The sequence below is a fragment of the Pipistrellus kuhlii genome, unplaced genomic scaffold, assembly GCF_014108245.1.
Source record: "Pipistrellus kuhlii isolate mPipKuh1 unplaced genomic scaffold, mPipKuh1.p scaffold_m20_p_15, whole genome shotgun sequence".
NCBI lineage: Eukaryota > Metazoa > Chordata > Mammalia > Chiroptera > Vespertilionidae > Pipistrellus > Pipistrellus kuhlii.
This window is the reverse complement of record NW_023425460.1, coordinates 3,936,779-3,953,938: the sequence shown is the minus strand read 5'-3', so window position 1 is coordinate 3,953,938 and position 17,160 is coordinate 3,936,779. Positions and strand designations below refer to the sequence as shown.

At 58.9% G+C, this 17,160-nt stretch overlaps 1 protein-coding gene across 7 annotated transcripts in view; it reads left to right on the top strand.

Annotated features, from left to right (window-relative positions):
• ZMIZ1 (zinc finger MIZ-type containing 1) overlaps positions 1 to 17,160 on the top strand; it is a 166,337-nt gene that overhangs the window by 5,216 nt on the left and 143,961 nt on the right. For 5 of the 7 annotated variants that reach the window (XM_036438080.1, XM_036438082.1, XM_036438083.1 and 2 more), the window contains exon 2: positions 12,748 to 12,835. The exons of the other annotated variants lie outside the window; for them this stretch is intronic. The gene's annotated coding sequence lies outside the window, so the exon portion shown is untranslated. The remainder of the gene's footprint in view (positions 1 to 12,747; positions 12,836 to 17,160) is intronic. 7 annotated transcript variants of the gene reach the window in all.

Sequence of the window (17,160 nt, the reverse complement as noted above, 5' to 3'; positions counted from 1 at the left end):
GATTTCTCCTCCCATCTGTTTACCCTGAGAGACAAAGGGCCTGGGGGTTGCAGGCTGGAGGCCACGCCAGAGAGAATGCTCTAGAGTCAGGGCCGATTTGGAGCTGACAAGACGCAAGGGGGTGAGGGAGGAAAGTGGACTTGGGAAAGAGGGCCATCCGCATTCCTGGTCAGTCCCCTTCCCCGAGCCCAGCGGGGGGCGGCGGCCTGCAGCCTAGAAGGCGCTGGACCTTTGGTGGCAGCAGGGACAAGTGTCTAGGTGGTTTGAGTGACAAGAGGGCAGGGCGGGCTTTCTGGAGTAGCTGGGCCCTGAAGAATGAACTAGACTTTAAACTGAAAACGTTCCACACAAAGGGACCATCTGAGCCAAGGCCCAGCGGCAGGCATTTTTGGGGGGCAAATTAGTGGGGCTGGGACTGGGCAGTGGAGGAATGAGGCTGGAGACGCCCCCTAAAGGCCAGATGGCAGAAGGCAGAGGAAGTATTCTGTACTTCGCTTCTGACTTGCTGAATGTCCCTGAGCCGATCACTCCCCCACTCCAGTGCCTCAGTTTCCCTTGGATCTCCCCGGGACTTCAGGCACCTGGGAGCCACAGCAAGGCAGTGCTTCGGTGAAAGGTCAGCCATCAGGGAGGGTTTAGCGAGTACCAAGGCTTTTTTCCTCCCGCCGGAGTTGGACAGCTGGCCCAGGACATTGCTGGGAGACCCAGGGCCTCTCTGGGAGAGTGGACCTCACACTGGGAGGTCTGCCAGCAGTCTCCCCAATGCAGATAAAGGGACTATCAGCACCCTGGGGCATACCCACCTATGGGCTAGGAAACTTAGTGCCGAGGGTTTGGGGTCGGCTTCCCCTCTCCTTCCTGCTTCTGGGGAAGAGTGGGGGTGGGTGGCCCTCCCCAAGGCTGTGGGTGGGCTTAGCGCCCAACAGAGAGGAGGCCACCCTTTGAGGCCTTCTTTCTGTGTCAGGCCTGTGATCTGCTGTGGGCCCTGAGGTACGGGCCCTCCCGTGGCTCTGGGCTCAGCCCAGGTTGTATTTGCGCAGCCTCTCGGTCACTCTCTCCTGTGAGGAGAGTGGCAGCCACAGGCTCTTGGGTTCCCGGGCCCCGGGATCGCACAAATCCTCTGGCAGTCAGCTCAGGCCAGTCCCCTGGGGACCAGCTGGGTCCCACTTGGGAAGCCCAGACCTCTTCTCTGGAATAATACTGCCACCTCACCCCAGCAGGGAGGGCCAGCCGCCCTCAGGCTGAGCTTCCTCCTGACCCCAGCTCCTGTGATGACCCTCGTAGTATCCGGTGGGCTTAGCAGGGGCCCATTTTCCAGAGGAGGGAAGTAGAGTCCGAGGAGACACATGGGACTGGCCCAGAGCCATGCATCAAACCCAAGACTCCAGGCCCTGGGTCCAGCTCCTTCTGAGACCGAGCCAGTATTTCTTGCTCAGATCCCCAGAGGGGTGGGGGAGGGGGAAACCTGTCAAGAGGAGGTGGAGGAAGAGCTTTAGGGAGCTGAGAAGCTGGAGGCAGAGGGCCAGGCCACTGGCTCTGCCCCTTGGCTCCAGCCACGTTAATTCGCTGGGTCTCCCAGTAGCAGCGACATTTACCTTGGGGGGAGGAGGGGACAGGACGGGGAGGACCTCCTCCCTCTTGAATCAGCTGCTAAAAATAACTGGGGCCCCTGCCCAGCCAGTGCCTGCTGGCCTCAGCCATCTTTTTCCTGGGTGCTGGAAGCGGGCTGCTTTTGAGCATGTAGTTCCTGTGCCAGGGACTTCCTAGGAGTTGGGACAGCAGTGGCATTGCGTGCTCAACTCCTGAGACTGAAGAGGGATCCGTGCAAGGCCCACCTGCTTCCTAGGGCTCCTGCCTGAACGCTGACACCCATCCTCTTTTCTCTCCGGGTGGCAGTACCCTGCCGGGCTGGACATCCCCCTCCCCCAGGGTGTTTGACCTCCCCCCATTTCCTTGAGCTGCTGGAGTTTTCCTGGTTACATGGACTCTAAGGGGAGGGGAGACGGTGGCTCACACCCTCAGAGGTATCAGCACTCACCTTGTCCTGTACCGTGCCCCACACGGATGTGTCGCCGTGGCCCCTGGCATCATCTTGTCACAACAGCTGCCCGGAGGAGCCCAGATTGGGGGGCTTGATACATTTGAATCCCGCTGTGCGATCTGAGCCTCCGAATCCTCATCTCTGAGGGAGCAGCTTGACCTTGGCATGTTATTGCAGGAGAGAAATGAGGTCATGTGCAGACACGGCCAGACCCAAAGAGCTGGCCCATGGGGCTGGCTGCTGCACTCTGGGCCGGGCCCCCGCTGGGGCTTGCCTCTCTCTTGCTGGGTCAATAGACCCTGAAAACCCAATACATTAGGTTGATGTGTTTGGACCAGGAGGGGAAGGCCCTGCACCTCCAGAGTGGCCTGCGCCCTTGCCTCCCTGTGTTTGTCCCGTTCTTGCCTAGGGTCAATGTGACTGGCACTGTGTTGACATTGGCTTGCATGCCCCTGGCTGTGGGGTTAGCCCAGGGGAAATGGAGATAGTTTTCTGAGCTTGCCCACTCTGAGAACTGGGGCCGGTGTGTCAGCCCCTCCACACCTCAGTTTCCCCACCTGAAAGTGGGATAATCAATGGCCCTCACCCAGAAGCACTGTGAGATTAATTTAGGAGCGTACACACTGTGCTTGGAAGGAGGTCTTGCACGGGGTGAGCACTTGGGGTGTGCTAGCCGGTCCTGTAGCAGCAACAGTAGCAGTCGGTGGCAGTAACCGTGGCCACCTGCCGCTTGTTGACTGTGTGAGTGTCAAATGCTAAGCCCTTTCCATACATTATTTAATCTTTGTGGCAGCCATATGCAAGGCTCTCCTATAAGCTCCATGTTCCAGATAAGGGAGCTGAGGCACAGAGAGGGCACCCCGTCTGGAAGTGGCACAACTGAAAACCTGTCTCAGAGCCCTGCCAGGGTGGCCAGCTGCCTGGGTTTGCTTGGGACCATCCCGGTCTTAGAGCTGAAAGTTCAGCATCCTGGAGACCTCTCTCTGTTCAGGGCTCACGGGAGGGTCTAAGCCCGCGGAGCCGGCCCCGTCCTTGGCTGCAGGGCTGGCTGCTGCATTCTGGGCTGGGCCCCCTCCCGCACCTCAGAGATCCCTCTTCCAGCCCCATTAACCTCGCCGGCTGGAGGGCCTGGGTCATGTCAGAGCGTCCTGGGCTGCGCCTCACCAGTTCTCCATCTCACCATGTGCACCCAGAGCTTGGGCTCCTCTGCTCCCTGCTTTCTGGAGATGCTGGAAAGTCCCTTAAAGGAGAGGAGGCAGAGGGAGCCCCGCCCCCTGCCCTGGCGGCCCGCTGGAGAGGCTGCACCGGCCCTTCCGGTGCATTGATGGAGAGCACTGCTGACAAAGGAGAAAGGTCAGCAGGGGGACAGAGCGGACCTGGTGGCGGCCTGCTGGTCTCCGTGCCCTCCCCCACCCCAGGGCCAGGGCTTCCTGGGGGAGGGGCCCCGTGCTGCTTGTTGTCCCCAAACACACACACACACACACACACACACACACACACACACACACCCGTGCTGCAATGTGGTCAATCCACATTGGCTCACACAGGCAGACCTGAGGTCAGGGAAGCGGCTGGGGAGATGCCTGAGTCGCCCTTGACACTTCTGTCTCCCTCCCCCCCGCACCTGACAGTTGGTCTGACACCTTCACATCTGTGGTTGTATGCCCCTTAGCGCCCACATCCTCTCCTGGCATTCAGGTATCACCATCTTCTTGCCTCTCAATGACTGAACCCTGCCCAGCCCTCCACTGCCCCCCATGGCTTCCTTCTGTCATTAGGAATAAGGCACAAGCTCTGGGGCCGGCACTAAGGCCCTCTTAGCTCAGTCCTTCCTCAGGCTGCAGGCTGCCGCCCCCACCCTCAGTCGAGGTGTGAGCTTTCCTGGCCCTCTCTCTGTGCCTGGAAGTCTTCTCTCCAGACATGCCTTCCCACGGCCTAGCCCATCGCTCTTCTCCCCAGAGGCAGTGGGGCAGATGGGAGAGGTCACCTGTGAAGTTGCAGTGTACGTACCCTGAGTGCCCACCCAGCTTGTCCTGTGTGCCAGCCTCACCTAGGCTGGAGGCCAGCCTGATGCATGGACCACTCCATGCCATTCCTCAGACTCCGCCTTGAACTGTCCGGTGCATCTCATGCCCCAGCTCCTGGAAGGGAGGGCGGGAGCCATCTGCCTCCCCAGCTCACAGGAGGCCAAGCCCCCATCAGGGCAGGATGTCAGTGGTGAGTGCACAGGCTCTGGGGTCTCATCCCAGCTTCATCCCTTCCTAGCTGTGTGACCTCAGGCAGTCACGTAACTTCTCTGAGCCTCGGTGGTGGTTTGTGAAATGTGGGTAACAGGATGGGAGCCTGTCGGCCGCAGGATGGGAGATCCATGAAATGACACATGTTACGTGTCCCCAGGGTCCTGGAACACTGGAAGGTTAATAAAGTGAGCTCTCATCATCATCGTCATCGTCATCATCGTCATTTATCAGCGCAGGCAGGTCCCATGTCCAAGAAGTGAGGGCCCCCCTGTAAATGGGTGTCCCCTGGTTATTGGGACCGTCCACTTCTGCCCCCCACTGTCCCTCTTTGTCCTTCGTCCTGTCCCAGCACTCCTCCCCCACATTTCCTAAAACCCCGGGAGGACCAGCCCTCCGGGCCTCCCGGTGTCACCCGCCTTATCCCCCGGGCCCCACGGATGCCTTTGGGTCTGGGGCCAGGATTTATTACCGGTTTCTCAAGAATAGTAGGTGCCTACGGAGAGTTGGGTTGAACCGATGTTCACCGAGCCCACGTCACTTCCGAGAACAGCACAGCAATGGCCAGCCAGGCCAGTGGGCTCCTCCCAAGGCCATTGAGGGGCATTTCTGAAGCCTGACCTGAGCCACCTCACACGAGTCCCAGCACGTGTCCACTCTGGCCTCCTGGATTCAGGGGTTTGGGGGCGGTGGGTTAGGGGCAGCGCTGGGGTTGGGCCTCTGGAGGAAGGTGTTTCAGGGCTGCTTCCTCTCGGGGCCTCTGAGCTGTCGCTCCTCGTTTTGTCTGGCCCTGCCCTTTCCCCACCCCCACGGTTCTCTGTTAAATTGTGTTATTATATTTAAACAAATCAATTCCGTTGCAGAGTTTTTCCTGTCCTAATGATGAGTTTGCAGCACAGATGCCATTGATTTCTCACAGCCCTGCAAACCAGTTGATGAATAGCAGCGGCTTGTCTTTGGAGGGGCACTTAGGGCAGTCCTGCAGGGCCCCTCACCCACCCTGCACGGTCCCCGTCACCCCCACCCCACCCTACCCCATGGCACTGCCGCCTGCAGGGGCGAGGCTGGGTGACCCAGGGAGGCCGCAGCGGTGGAATGTCCTCGCAAGGGCCTGCCCTTGTGCTGGTGAAACAGTCACAGTGCAGATTTTTATTGATTTTGGCCGAAGGCAGGAGCACAACTTACAGGGCAGAGAAGTGGTGCCGTGTGATCTTTGTCCTCCTTACAAGTTCAGAGCGGGGCCCTGAGAGTGACAGCGGCTCTCACTCTAGGCCTTGGCGGGGCTGCCGGTCACCGCTCTCTTAAAGGGGCGGCTCCGGAGGTCAGAGAGACTCCGTCCGGGGAGGGGGAACGGCCCTCTGTGAAGTCCTTGGGAACCTCTGCCATCAAAGTCAAGGCTAAACCGCCAGGCAGGGCTTTGCCTTTCAGATCCCTGCCAGGAGTCAGGGCCTGTGCGGGCTTTCTGAGGGCCCTAGGGCTTGGATGGGCAGGGGTTTTTGTTCCCAGTTTAGAGCCAAGGGCAGCCACGGGATGAGGAAAGGGCTGCTGGTACCGAGACCAGCCTGGAGGTTCTGAGCGAGGCCTTTGTGCTCCCATCTGCCCCACAGGGAAGCTCCTCTTCCTTCCGGACTTTCTCCCACCCCTTCCCCATCCCTGAGCTTTCTGTCTGCGGAGCCCAGACGGCCCTGTGGGTCACTGAGCAGGGGTCGCAGCTCCGTGCCTGCAACAGGCCAGGCGACCTGTGAACAGGGCGGGGGCAAGGCAGGAGGGCTTGGCCGGGACTGGCACACTGGAAGGTGCCCGCCTCACCTAAACCCGTAAAAGCCACAAGTTTTTTAAGAAACTGTACTAAGGGACAGGACTGCGGGGTTGAATTGGCCGCTGTCTCTGCGGAATTCTAATCCAGGCCTTTGTTTTAGAGACAAGAATGTGTGGCCTGGGGTTGGAAGTGGCTCTTCAAGGTCACACCACTTGGCCATGGTGGAGCAGGGGTTTGAGCCGGAAAGGGGTGGGGGCAGCTCTCAGGGAGTGCTGCTTCCCTCCCCCAGCAGCCAGGGCTGGGGGCAGGGCAGGGTAGGGCTGAGGGCTCTGTTCTAAGGGAGATAGGCCCCTCCCTCAGGAGGCCCCCTGGCCCAGCACACTCCCCCCCCTTCCCTTTGCCCCCGATGCAGTGACCCTCCCCCACAGACAAACCTCCTGTCCCTGCTAATCAGGTTAGCCTCCTTCTCTGTGCCTGCTCTGCTGAGCTGTACCAGCTGCTTCTAATGGCCTGCCGACCTGGCCTCTCCTGGCTCTGCACGTGGGGGAGGGGAAGCAGGCAGAGCTGTGTGTGGGAAGGGTGCTCCATCCCCTCCCTCCGTTCAGACCTTCCCATGCCTTCAAGGGTCAAGTCCAAACCCTTAGCTTGGCATCCAGGACCCATCACAACGAGACCCTGCTTGTTCCTCCAGCCTCCATTCCCTGGTGCTCTTTGCTACAGTCTCAGGATGCTATTTGCTACCTCCCAGCCTTTGTTCTTAGGTTCTTTGGCGACCTCCCACCTCCGAAAACTTCTACCCGTCCTTCAAAACCCAACCCCTGGGCTGCCTCCTCTCAGGACTTCTGCCCATATGCTCCCACTGGGTGCTCCACTGGGTCTGGAACTTAACCATTAATAATACTGTTGGGTGCTTTGCTCCCAGACCTGGATCCCCTTGAGCTCCTGGAGGAAAGGGAGAACATTTTAGAAGAATATGCAACGGGGTACAGCGTAGAGAAGTGCTCAGTGGATGGGGCCAGCGAAGAAGAGAGGAATGGGGACCCAGGCGAGGGAAAGAGAAAGACAGGAGTGCATGGAACAGCTGCTCCCAGCTCCTCCACTCCACTCCAGCCTGCTTCCTGCCAGGGAGGTCATTCTCCCCAACACATGTGGGGCCTGAAATAGACACACACGGGGCCTTAGTGGGGCACAGTCTCAGGCCAAGGTTAAGCAGCCAGGCCCTCCCATTCCTTGGGCACTGCCGCTCCCTCTCCTCCCGGGGCCCTGCCCCACAGCGCAGACCCCGCCCCCAGCAGGGCCCGGCCTCTTCGCTCTGTTCCTGCTAACTTTGTTTTATAAATAAACTATATAAATAGGTTCCTCTGATGCCTCGGGAGCCTGCCGCCAGCGCTTAAGGATTGGGGCACTGCTGTAGGCATAATTGTACTACCGAATCCATCAGCTGCCTAATTACCATTCATTTTGCATTTATTTCTGCTAATTAAAAAGAGAGAAACTCCTAACAACTTTTACGTAAATACTATATTTGTTCTATGTTAAGATGGGATGCTAATTTGCTGGTAATTAGCTGATTATCTTATTTTATAGCTATCACACAGGACAGCCCCGTCTCCCCTTCTCACCCCAGACACCACTCGAGGCCTCCCTCTGATCAGGTGTTCGAGGAGAGGGTCAAGGGAGGTCCGGGGAAGTGGGGGGTCTGTGTGAGGCTCAGGGATCACTGGAAGCAGGCGTGTTGTCCAGTTACGGGGGGTGTGGTCAGACTGACAGAAACGGGAGGAGCCTTTGGTTCACGCACTGCTTCTGTACAGATGTAGACACTGAGGTTCAGGGGGGCCCAGCACCCCCAGGAAGGCAGTGGCAGAGACAGATCCCTGGCCACGTGTTTGGGTGACCCCTTCAGCGCTCACCCTACTGTGTGGAGCACACCGTCAGAAGGAATCTGCAGGGCGACAGCTTTATCTGCAGCTACAGAAATGTCTGGGCCCAACTCCAGCCTGAGTGAGGGGAAGGGGCAGCCTGGTCAAAGCCCATGGCCAAACCAAACCCTCACTCCCCAGCCGCCCCAGCCCGGACCTGTGCACGGTGGACGTTAGCACGTACGCAAGGCTTTGGATTCCAGACCTTAGCACTATGTATTTTCATGTGAATTAGGAAACACACACACACACACACACACACACACACCATAATTTTACAGACTATATTGCCTTGGTTCACTAAAAAGAAAGTGGTTGGTTCGAAATGATTTCAATAACAGTATGTAAATAATTGAGGTGGAACACAGGATGTGGCTTACAGGATCTAGTAACTGAAGCTGGGGACACCCTCGGGGAGGGTCTGAGAGCATCTGGTCAGGAGAGCAGGTGGAGGAGGCCAGGGGCAGCAGAGGGACCCCCGGGCAGCGTTGGCCAGTCCCTGGCCTGGTCTGGGGCCAACACTGCCCCGTCCCCTCCCCAGGATGACAGGCCCCCGAGGTCATGCCCTCCTCTCCTTGGCCCTGCAAGCAGCAGGAACCAGCCCACCACAGAGAAATCACTGGTTTCCAGAGTCTGTGTAAATGGGGCTCTGTTTCGGGGAAGCCAGGAAGTCGGACTGCTGTGCCTCCCTCTGTGACCAGGGGCAGATGAGTGACTTTTCGGGGACTCCCTGGCTGGCCCAGCTCCCCAGGCACTGGTGGGTGAGTCCCTGGCTGGCCCTTTTCTCTCTTTCTCCTGAGCAGTCGTTAACGGCAGTCTTAGACACAAAAGGGAAATGGCTTTGACTAGGCCAGGTGTCACCTGGGCGGCCAGAGCAGTCAGGGCCAGGGTCGGTCGGCATGGCCTGATGGAAACCCCAGAGGTCAGGCTGTGCTTTCTGGAACCCCGGCTCCTCCTCTGTAAGTTGGAGACTGTCATGCTTTCCTTCCAGAGTTGCTGGGAGGGGCCTCGGAGCCACGGGCAGAGCGCCCTGGAGCGGAGTGCTCAGTGCAGCTGGTGGTGAGCAGGGTGACCCGCCCAGGGCCCCCCTCGGCCACCCACCCACCCGCCGCCACTGTGTCTGTGCGAGGTGACCCCGCTGCCGCCAGCGATCTCCCGCTCATCTGCCCTTTTATCGCCCTGCACACAATCAGGGGAAGCCGGGAAGGCCACGAGGGGCTGGGCAGATGGAAAACAATGAGAGAAAACAAAGGCTCTGCTCCGAGGAGGCCAAAAGGCAGGCTGCCTCCTCCCTCTGCTGCCTGGCCAGCCTGGCCCACCAGTGCCTGGCCTTGGCCACCCCCAGGCTGCCGGGGACCTGCCCCACCCCCGCGGAGACTAGCCTCAGACCTCACAGGGTGCCACCACTCGCTGGGTGACCCCTTGGCCAGTCACTTCTCCGAGCCACCCTTTCTCTGTTGGTAAGTGAGAGTTGGACCGCATGCTGCGGGACCTTCAGCAAACCCGCCCCCTATCCCTCCTCATACCCCTACCCCCCAGGCAGGGGTTCTGTTGAGGCTGTTGAATCCATCTCTAGGACACCCCCAGCCTCAGAACGTCAAGTGGTGCCCACTTCTGCCCCTAGAGAGGACCCCAGCGTGCCCTGTGCTGAGCAAAGCAAGCAGGAGGCCATGAAATCAGCAGGACTTAGCCCACCACAGAGAAATCATTGGCTTTCAAGATCTGGGTATCTCGGTGCAGGTCTGTAAGCATCTGTGTGGAACGGAGGAATGGCTTAATCAGAGGGGGCTTATCCCGCGTCGGCCCTTGGTGGCTGCTGCTGGAGCCTTGAGTGGTGGACACTCTCCCGGCCCTCCAGAGCAGCAGCGAGGAGGAGTGGTCACCAGTTCCTAATAGCACAGGGCAAGGCCCGGCTCTCTGGCCATGCTGTGTGACCTTGGGCCGCTTTCTAAGCCTTTCTGTGTCTGTCGTCTCATCTGTTAAAGTGGGTTTGGTACCTACCTTGTAGGTTGTGGTTAGATTAAGTGAGTTAGTTCACATACAGTATGTTGAACACTACCGGATAAAGGTCCATAATGTGAGGTGTCGGCCGCCGCTCTTGTCATCAGTTGCAGCTCTCTCGTTGGTGAGGGGTGGGCATACCAGGTCACCATGGAGCTGCAGCCGCCACGCCACTCCCCGGCACTGTGTGGCCAGGGTGGGCATTCTCCTGGCAGCTGCGGAGGGTGCCAGGTGGAAGGGTGGGCTGCTGGGAGGCGCATTTCTGGGTAAGCATTTCCGGTAGCGGGTGAAAGGGGCCAGGATTCCCGAGGCTCTGGGAATTTGTCATCATTTACTTTCTCGCTCTAAACATTCAGTTGTGATTGTATGTCTGTTTCTAAAGAGAGCCTCTGGAGCAGTGTGAGCTTCAGGTCCTGCCCACCTGGACCTGCTCATTTCCGGCACCGTTATTATAGTGTCAGGGCGGGCGCTGGCCTGACCACTTTCGGCCCCAGCAGGAGGAGGGCCTGGGCCTGGGAGCGGGAGGGACTAGCCTCTTTCCCCGTAGACAGCCTGCCTCCGAGCTCCCCAGACACAGCCTGCAGCCCAGGCTGAGGATGCCAGAGGGGGGCAGGCGAAGGGAATGGGACCTCAGGGAAGATCTCCTGGAGGAGCCCCCAGGTGTGTAGGGGTCCCTGCCCCTGCGCTGTAGGCGGGGGCCCTGTCCCCTCCCCCTCCCTGCTCCCCATGTTGTATGTGGCCCGTGGGCAGGCGTGGGGGCCAATGGGGAGCAGGTTGCTGAGTTGGAACGGTTGCCCCTGAGGCTACCACCAGGCTGGCTGGCTGTGTGCCAAGTCCGAGTGTAGTGGCCGGGTTGGCCCCTGCCTCAGAGCTCTTGCAGTAGCTGAAGGGCGGGGAGTGGGGACGGGTGGGAGAGGAGGCAGTGTTAGGCCCCTTCGCCTTGCACCTCAGAGAGAGGAGCCAAGAGAGCCCAGAGGTCTGAGGGCTGGGCCCCTGGAAAGGGCGGGCCCTTGGCTGGGAGGCCCCGGAGGAGCAGTGCCTTGGGCCTGGCGCCTCCTCTGGCAGCAGGGCCTCTTGTCCCTGGCTCTGACAGGGACATTTATAACTCACAGCTGTGTCGTCCTGGCCCAACTGACTGTGGTAAACCGATCTGGCTTCAGGAAGTCTCGTCCTGAGGCCACTCCCCACCTCGACCCCACACTCTCTTTCACCTCCTGATACCACATCCTGTTCTCCGCAGAGGGGCCCAGCCGGGGTCTCCAGCCGTGGGCAGAGCGGGAGGAGTCAGAGAAGTTCAGTGAGGCCTGAGACTCTCGAGGTGGGGCCTCTGGGGCCACTAGGACCTCCCCCCGAAGGCACCCCCAGGGGACCCAGGCACATGGGGAGCCAGAGGCCACCCCAGGAGCCCACAGGAGCTCAGGGCAGGAGTTCAGACGGTGGAGCCCAGGACTGCGTTCTGTGCTTCCGAATCTAACCAGAGAGGGGATTAGACTTCCAGCCGCTGCTGACCAGCCTCGGCCTGGGGGAGTCCAAAGGAAAGGGCGGAGGGGAGCCAGAGGCCTCAGGGCACCTGGGAGAGATGCATCTCGGACCCTCGGCTGCCCTGCCTGGCCTGGCGTCCTATGCTGGGTTGTTCCCCTCCAGGGGCCAGATCACTCACAAGGCCTGGTGTCCAGTGCCTGGTTCTCATAGCGGAGTCCACGCTGGGTAAAGGGTCTCGCCCAGCGGTGGGGAGAAAGGACAGCATTAAACACCGCATGCTCGCTGGCTCAGCCCCTCCCGTCCCGTGGCCTTATTTGCTAACTAATCCTGGGGTCCTGTCAACCAAGCACCCCTCCTGCGCCTCTCTCCTCCCGCACAATAGCGAGTCTGCCAGAGCCTGGCCTTCGGGACTCCGGGAAAAACCTGTGAAAAGTTTCTAGAATTAGTGCCCGAGAGAGCGTGTATTTTTGTTTCCTTAGTTAAATAATTATTAAGGTGTATTAGAAATATATACCTAGCCTATCAAACCAGCTATTTCGCAGATACGATTGCTTTGGAGCAAAAAAAAGAAAAAAAGTGAGTTGAAGTAAAGATTAAGTCATCGCTCCGATAGGACCCAGCAAGGACCCAGAGTCACAAAGGCCTGAGGTTCGGGGAACGCACAGTGAGGACTGGCCAGGGCTCTTCTCTGTGTTAACCTCTGGCTCGGAGCTTGCTGCCGGCTGTGAGGACACCGTGTGGCCCTGCAGGCGGGGGAGACGGGCTGCCAGCCGGTCCTGAGGGGAGGTGCGCGCACATAAAATGGCTCCGAGTGTGGCCAGAGGTCTGGTGAGCGATTCATAATGAGGAAGGAATTCAGGCAGGGGTCACAGCGTGGCTCTGGAAGTGGCTGCCGGCCGTGTGAGATAATTCCCCGGAGCCGGGCAGGCCCCGCGAGGGAGCACTGCGGGGCTCTCAGGCCGCTAAAAATACCCGCACTTCTCCGGGCCCCTGCCCGGCACACAGGGGGGCACACGGGGGGTCGCACAGGGAGCTACACAGGGGGGCCACGGCTCTCCGAGTTCCTTACTGGGAAGAAAGAGGCAGCACAAAGCCCCTGAGCCTCCAAAAGAAGCCAAACAGATATATATTGAACACATTTTTAAGGCTCCTGCTCGGAGGCGTTGGCTTGGTGTGTGCAGGCCAGGGAGCTGCTTACGTGGCCCAAGAGGCACCCCGAGCGCCAGCGGTGGGAACAGAGGTGGGAGGCCCCGGGCGGCTGTCTTTGTCCCCAGCTGCTCACACGTGTCCGTCTGTCTTGCGTCCCAGGACGAGGAGGAGGCCGTTGGCGTCAGGCCGATGCTGCGAGGGGTGTGAAGAGAGCCGAGGTCCATCACTCCACTGCCAGACCTAAAAGGTAACACCGGGCCCCTGGCGTCCTGGTGCCCAGGCCGCTGCACCGTCTCCGGAGGCCTGGCCAGGGGCGAGGTGGCCAGTCTTTCCCGCAGCCTCTCCTGACCCAGGCTGCAGGCTTCTCGCATCTCCTTGTGTGTCCAGCACAAAGTGCTGCGGGGCTCCAGTTTGTCCATCTCTAAAATGGGTCCCCTAATTCTTAAGAACTCTGAATCAGGGGTCCCGGCTCTGTGGGGAGTACACGGAGGCCCCGAGGTCAGCAGGGCCACCGCCAGGGCTTGGGAAGAGGGTTCCTAACGCAGACTTGGCTGAGAGGCATCTCACTGGAGCCATGGCTGTGGTAGTATTTAAGCTCCAAAGGAATTTTTCCGCGTAAGAATCGTTACCGGTATTTTTAGACCACAAGACCTAGGCACGGGGAGGTGAAAGGGCTTGCCAAGGGTTCGCTGCCAGCTCTGGCCACACCGGCGCAGCTCCGCGGCATCCTGTTTGCCATTCGGCTTCTACACTTTGACCGCACCACACTGGTCTGGCCTGCCCTCCCCAGAGAACTAACCGCCAGTCTTACCTGTGTGCCTGCGGTGGACCTGTCCATCCACCCACCGCCTGTCCACTCGCCCGGCCATCTAGCTCTCTCTCCATCCTCCCATCCAGCCTTCCTTCCTTTTACTCCTTCATCTGTCCACCTGCTCATCTACTCATCCACCCACTCTTCTACCCATCCGTTTACTCATTAATTCACTCACCGCTTACACCAGGCCGGCCCATGCTGAGGGCTGGCTTTTGAAGACGATCAGATCCAGCCCTGCCCTGAAAAAGTGCAGTCAGCGATGGAGGGGCCACCTGGTCCCAGAGCCAGACCCACCGCCATAAGCTCAGTGTGCAAGGCCTGCATAGTGTCTGCCTGTACGGGGAGGGGCCGGGGGCCGGCTCTGCAGGCAGGCATTCGGGGAAGGCTTCCCGGGGGAAGAGGCACTGTTCACTTATTCACACCCCAATGTTTCCTGGGAAAGTCTCTGAACTGGGAAAAACCGACAAAATTCCCTTTCCTCATGGCGCTTCCATTCTCATGAGCAGAAATGGACAATAAATACTCCGAACGCGGTATATAACATGCTAAATTTCAAGAAGGGAAGTTTACTTAATAAAGTCACCGCATTTCCAGGTAGGGTAAAGTGATCTTGGACAAAGGATGGTCAAGGGAGGCCTCTGACTCGGTGGCTTTGGAACAGAGACCAGTACCCAAGGAGGCAGGGACTGGGGTGAACTTGGGGTGCTCAAGGAAGTGGCAGAAAAGTCACAAGGCTGGAGTGAAGTCGGGGGGAGGGGGGGAGGAGAAGGCAGAGAGAGCCTGGGGACCCCCCATCTAGACTGGCAAGAGGGGAGCCCGGGCATGGCTGGGGGGCTGCAGGCCACCTCCAGGCAGGGTGGCGGCGGTAGGGGGAGAGGTGGGTGGGAAGCCACTGATGTTCGAATATAATTTAACGATCTTGCGGCCGGTGGATTTGAGGTAGAGGGGAGAGTGGAGGAAGGCTAAGGGTGTGAGACTGGAGCCCTGGAAGAGCAGAGACGGTCCTTTTACTCAGCCTGGGCCGACAGCAGGGAGGCTGAAGGAAGCGGGGAGCTGTGTTTAGACAAGTTACGTTGCTTTGATGATGGCTTTGAGACTTCCAAGCGCAAGGGCTGAGCAGGCAGTTGGATGGATGGGTCTGGGAGGCAGCGTGCATCCTGACGGACGAGACATATGTGGTAGCTGTCGCGCATGGATACTGTTGTGGGAGAGAGTGGAGCTAGAGCAGACCACAGCCTGAGTCCATGTCACTGTCACTGGCACCCAGACCCTAGCAGGGGTCCTCAAACTTTTTAAAGTGGGGGCCAGATCACGGTCCCTCAGAGAGCTGGAGGGCCGGACTATATGAACTACTAATTCCTACTGTAACACCTCGGCTGCGCTCACTGCCCAAAAAACCTGGCGGGCGGGATCAGACTCCTCTGCGGGCCGCATGTGGCCCGCGGGCCGTAGTTTGAAGACCCCTGCCTAGAGGGAGGGGAGGAGCGGGGTGGGCAGGAAGCAGACCGAGAAGGGGTAACCATGGGAGGGAGGAGAACCGAGGCAGCAGGCTCTTCATGGATGGGGAAGATTTTGCTGGCAAGGAGGGAACAGCATTACCGAAGGCTCAGAGGCCTCAATAAATTGAGCCATGTGTGGAGAGAGGAGGTAGAGAGGGAGAAGGGACCAGAGCAGCTTCCTCACCTGGCCACACAGGGGCCCAGGCCGGGCTGTGGGTTTGCCCATGTGCGGGACCCTCCCTGTCACTCTGGCAGGTATTCCTTGGGCTCAGCTGAACCTCTTGCCCTGAGGTCTGCATACTTTGAGCTTTCTTTTAAGAAGCTTCCCCTCCCTCTCCTGACCTCCTCTCTCCCCTCTGGGGCTCTTGGGCCCCTGAGACCTCCCCTTGCCTGGAGTGCTTGTCTGAAAACACTGGCTGTAGAGGTGGCTGCCTGCAGGGGGAAGGGCTCCCAGCACCTCCCTATTGAATCCCTAAGTGCTGTCTGGATCCTTGATCTTAAAAGAAATGGTAGAAACTTCGTGGACTGTGAGTGCCGTCAGAGCTGCCTGCTGATGCTCAGCAGTGAGAGCGCCCGAGCGAGCGCTCTGCCTTGTTGGGCAGGTGTGTGCATTAGGGGTCGGGGGTCAGGGGTCGGAGGAAGGCGTCCGTCCTTGTGTACCTGCTGTGTTTCTCACTTCGCACTCAGCTCTCAGTGGAAGAAGGAGCCCGGCTTGTTCATGGCGCCTGCGAGAAGCCCCCTCTTCCTGAACCAGCCTTGAGGATAGGATGGGCGAGTGCTCCAGGTGGGATGAGGGCGGGGGGAGCATGCACACCACACCGCCCGGGGTTTAGGTGTTTGCAGGGGCACGGACCAGCCCGACCGGCAGAGGCTGATGGGACTGGGGTATGGGGGAAGCTTGGAGATTTCACACTGAGACTCGGAGGGAGCCCCGCAGGGACTTTGGGACCCCTGAGTCCCTCGGGGATATCTGCCTCTGGCCGCTTCGGGGACTGGTGGGGGTGCTGAGGGAAGCTGCTCGGATGATGCGGGCTGCCTGGCAGGCTGCCCTGGTAATCTCATTAGTGTGCCCTGCGGAGGGGACAAGTGATCCTGTGCCTTAGACTCACTTTTCTTTAAGCCTGTCCCCACCGATATCTCCCTAACCCCCTCCCAGCCTGTGTGACGCTTGGGCACGCGTGGACTTATCCCCATTGAACAGATGGGTAAATCAGGGCCAGAGAAGATGAAGCTTGCATGATGCCAAAGATAGTTAGTGGTGGGGTGGAGCTGCCACCTCCCGGCTCTTCTACAATATCTGGCCCTGCAGGCATCTTCACCAAAACCAGCTCTCCTGCTTCCTCCTTTTGTAGACAAGGAAGCAGAGGGCCAGAGAAGGCAAGACACTAGGCCATGGCCACACAGCACCTCAAAGGCAGAACCTACACCAGAATCTGATCTGTGACCACCCACCCCACCCACCTGACCTGGACCCCACCCGCTTCCACTTGGAGCACCCACTGCCTTCTGTCCCCCCACCCCCTGGCCTTTGGCGTTCGCTCAGATTGAAGGCACCGAGTTCCTCATCAGAAGGCTCCGTTGTGCCTATTGTTTAAATATAGATTACTAATGAAATGCCTTTTCATTGCCTTCCCCGTGAATAGTTTCCGTGTAAAGTTAATTTGCAGTGTTATGTAAATTCTGTTTAACTTCAATCAAGTTTCTAATTATGTTTTTACCGCAGTAATTCCCATTTGATTTGTCATCTCCTGTTAGGTATTTAATGTTTGGTGGGCGGCTGTGCTTTCTCTCTGTCTCTCCCTTCACCAGCCCTCTCCTGCCCTGACCTCCGTCTGCCTGTCTGTCTTCCTCCTTCGCTCCTGCTCGCTCCATCCTCTGGCCCTTCCCTGTGGGTCACTTCCCTCTCCTCTCCTCTCCTTCCTTCCTTCCTTCCTTCCTTCCTTCCTTCCTTCCTTCCTTCCTTCCTTCCTTCCGCCCTCCCTCCCTCCCCCTCCACCCTCCCTCCCTCCCTCCCACTCTATTTCCCAGTGCTGTTTCTCCCATCTTCTCTCTCCGTCTCTCACTCTTTCTCTCTCACTCTTGCTGTTCTTCCGTTTCTGATTTTTCTCCACTATCTCTCACCCCACCCTAGCGCATTCTCTTTCTCTCTCTCCCTCCCCCCCCCCCTCCCTCCCTCCCTCCCTCCTTGTTTGTACCCCACATTCTCCCCTTCCCCACATTTTCTTCTCTTTTATGTCTCTACCTCTTCCTCTTCCATCC